The following is a 3,960-nucleotide window of genomic DNA, read 5'->3' as shown; positions in this document are numbered from 1 at the left end:
GTGTGTAGACATTTATAATTGTTAGTTCTTCCTGATGGATAGACCCTGTAATTATTATATAATGCCCTTCTTCATCCCTTTTTATTGTCTTTAATTTAAAGCCCAGTTTGTCTGATATAAGTATAGCTACTCCTGCTTTCTTTTGACTTCCCGTAGCATGATATATATATTTCTCCATCCCCTTACTCTTAATCTGAAGATATCTTCCAGTCTAAAATGCGTTTCTTATAGATNCTCAGTTTCTTCTTTTTCTACAATAGTGTCTTCTAAATCACTTATTCTCCTTTCTGCCTCTTCAATCCGTGCATTGGATGCTTCCAGTTTATTATGTATCTCATTTATCCCATTTTTTATTTCACCATAACTGTTTTTAAGCTCCAAATTGTTTGTAGCCATCGTTTCTCTGATGTCCTCCTTGCTTTTTTCAAACCCGACGATTAATTTTATGATTATTGTTCTAAATTCTTGTTCAGTTATGTTGCTTATATCTGTTTTGAGCAGTTCTCTAGCTGTCATTTCTTCCTGGAGTTTCTTTGGAGGGGAGTTCTTCCATTTCATCATTTTGGTTAGCTATCTCTTGTTAATTTTAAAAGCTTGTACACACCGCCCTGCGAGTTCTGCTGTATTAGAGAGGGCTCTTTTGACTGTTCAGGGCCTATCTCTTCAGTAAGTGTTCTTTGGATGGTGTCTCTTGGTTTCTTTTGTTAAGCACTTGGTTATTTTGTTTCCCTACTGGCAGTGGTATTTGGGACTCTCCACCATGTGTAGTTTGGCTTGTTTCTTGAGGCAGCCCTTTATTCTCAGTATGTTCTACCCTCTCTGAAAATAAATGAAGTAGGGATCTGCGTTTATAGGCATCTATGTAGGCTGCTCTTACTGATGATGTGAGGCAATATCTGTGGTCTTGACAGACATTATTGGAGTGTGGTTGTCTTGTTATGCCCAGATCGCAAGAACCCCAAAGACCACCGAGGAGCCGATTCCAAAGCAAGCACACGAGGGTCTTTATTCAAGCTCAAGCAGGGACTCCAATGCACCCCGACGCAGCAGTGATGGTATGGAGCCTCCCTCCTCATTTATGCATTTCTATCATGCCCTTACTACTGTGACAGAAACATGTAAATTCTGTAAATAATGCCCCCAAACAATTATTTTTATACCTTACACCCACAAAGTAGATTAAACTGCACTCAAATATCCACTTATGTACCTGGCAAGACAGAGTGTACCCCAAATATAATTTAAGATATGATGCCTTGAGCTTTAGGAAATGGTTTCATTTCATTAGAATTAACATCTGGGGCATCTGGGTGGCTCATTTGGTTACGGGTCCAACTTCAGCTCAGCTTGTTATCTCACAGTCTGGTCCATGAGTTTGAGCCCTATGTTGGGCTCTGTGCTGACAGTCCAGAGCCTGGAAACTGCTTCACATTCTCTCTCTCTTTTTCTCTCTCTCTCTGCACCTCCCCACTTACACTCGGTCTCTCTCCCTCAAAAATAAATAAATATTTAAAAATTTTAAAAAAAGAATAATTCCTTCTCAGATGGTGACATGTCCTTCTAATTCTGTCAAATGTGTAATTTTAAACTTACTGTTTAAATCTTGAAATTACAGACCTATGTATAATATTTTTACAGTACCAATTTCTATCCATCTATAATGTCTTCTTAAGGCACTTTAACATGACCTAAATAATTGAAATAGATCTTTGTTTGCAATCAACAAGAAAAAGTATGAAACACAACCAATTTTATGGAGTTCTTAGCTCCAAAACCAGAATGGCTTTAAATGACAGAGAAACAAGAACAATTAATAGTCACCTGATAAGTCACTTGACTTTGGTGTTACTTCCAGAGACTGAGAAAGAGATTACTCAAATGAGTAACACATCCTTTTGCAAGTGAGATAGTTCCTACCCCTTTAACAAAATTTAAAGAGATGGAAAAATTGTGACAAAGATTTGGCAAAATTCCATTCATTCACTTATCTGGTTTTTGTTTTGTTTTGTTTGTATTCGCTTATTTGTGTAAAAAGGTTTCTTGGTACCTACCCCTAATAAAAAATATAGGAAAAGAATTGGTGACGGACTCCATCTCACTCTACCAAAAAATAATAGTCATCTTATGATCCATAATGTAATCTAAAATGTTCTAAAAGTCCCATCCATCTACTAAGACGCATACTCAAATAAAATTTTACTTTTTATGTAGGTAATTATTCATCAAGATCTGATATTGTTTTCATAGCCCAATTCAGTCATTATTTTCCTGATGTCTCAGACTGATCAGTTCCCCCATCACATGGGTTCTTCTTTATAGAACATAGATAGTTGTAATTTTTCATATGTTTATAAAGTTATTCCATTAATGTCTATTATCACTGGTAGATGGTAAGCCCCATCAGGGCAGGGAGACTCTTTTAACTTTCTTTTCCCCCCTGCACCTTTATATCTTCAGAATAGCATTGTACTTCAAACTCTGTAAGTATTTGGTAACACTTATTTGAATGAATAAAAAACAAATGAGACATTCATGGATCTTAGTCCTGAGGTGCCATGTCTCCCCTTAAGTGGTGGCAATGACCCAACCAGCAAGTTCCAGTTCCTTCACTAGCTCCCTCCAGCCAAAGGCCTAACTCTTCCAGGCGTCCTGGCAGTTGTAGCCAGGGGCACCACCCAACAGGGTGCTTGCAAAACTAATTTCCTAATCTTGGCATTAATTCTGGGGAGCACTCTTGGAAGCAACAGGCCCTACAGTGAGTTCAGGAGCCAGGACTGGAAAGAGAGCCCCTGTCACTGCTTTGTAAGAGTTTATTAAAAGGTCACATTTGAAATAAGATCTTAAAGATGAGAAGAGTTAATTAAGTGAAGTCAGATGGGTGGTGGTAAATGGGGTAAGGAGGGCAAAGCCTCGTGGACAAGGAGAACGTCACACTGCAGAAGTCCTGTGATGAGAGGATTAGGCGAATGACTTGGGGTGAGGGGAAGCATGGTTTTGAGATAAGCCTGGGACTAAGTAGGGGCCAGATCATGGGAGGCTCCGAAAGTCATGTTAAGGGGATCAGTTTATACCTTAAGAAAAATGGGATCTCATTGCAGAATTTTAAGTTGAAGCGAGATAACATGGTCCACTTCGCATTTTGAAAAGGTCACTGTGGCTGCTGTGAAGAAAGATTGAGGGCAGCAACCCTGGAAGTTGAGTCATTATTCTTATTTTATGGATAAGAAAATGAGCTTAAATGAATATGACTTCTTCAAGGCTGCACAGCTAGTAAGTGGTGAAATGAGGTCTCAAACACTGGTCTCAAAACTTCACCATAGTCTGTTGCCTTTTTAGATCAAGGTAATAAACCACCAAGATAGAATTAATTAAAATGACTTTTTTTTTTTTTTAAGTTAGAAACAAGAGCCTTATCTCTGACTCATCCTAGCTTTACCTTGGTCACAACTGTCAGAAAATGAGAAGCAGAAGGATAGCACAGGGTAGCTGAAGTTCCATGACATGATCTTAACTTCAGTTACCTCATCTGTAAAATGGTAATCGCATGTATTTTACTGGATTATTTGAGGTTTCAGAGAAAGAATAAAGTTGTTACTCTAATATCAGCCAGATAGTTGGAACTCAACAAAGGTTTACTATCACTATCATTATAATTACCTGTTTTTCCTTTTTGACTGTCCACCTAGCCATCACGGAAGTCACTGGCAACATGACACCTAACTGCCAAGCAAGAAACCAAGATGACCAGGACCACTTACTGTCCTTTGCTTGTTTGCACAACCTGTTGCTAGACTAGAGCCAAATGTGGGACACCTCACAAATAAGCCTTCTTTTTTCTCCTAACAATAATATCCGTACTTTGGGTCGGTCCATGTCATGTGTGTCCTCAATTATTGTATGAACTTCATGCCATAAAGAGTAGATTTAAATATCTTTAATTCCATAAGTAAAATGGCTAGA

This window comes from Crocuta crocuta, unplaced genomic scaffold (genome assembly GCF_008692635.1).
Source record: "Crocuta crocuta isolate KB4526 unplaced genomic scaffold, BGI_CrCroc_1.0 scaffold170, whole genome shotgun sequence".
Lineage (NCBI taxonomy): Eukaryota > Metazoa > Chordata > Mammalia > Carnivora > Hyaenidae > Crocuta > Crocuta crocuta.
The sequence above is the reverse complement of the archived record's forward strand: the minus strand, read 5'-3'. Positions refer to the sequence as shown.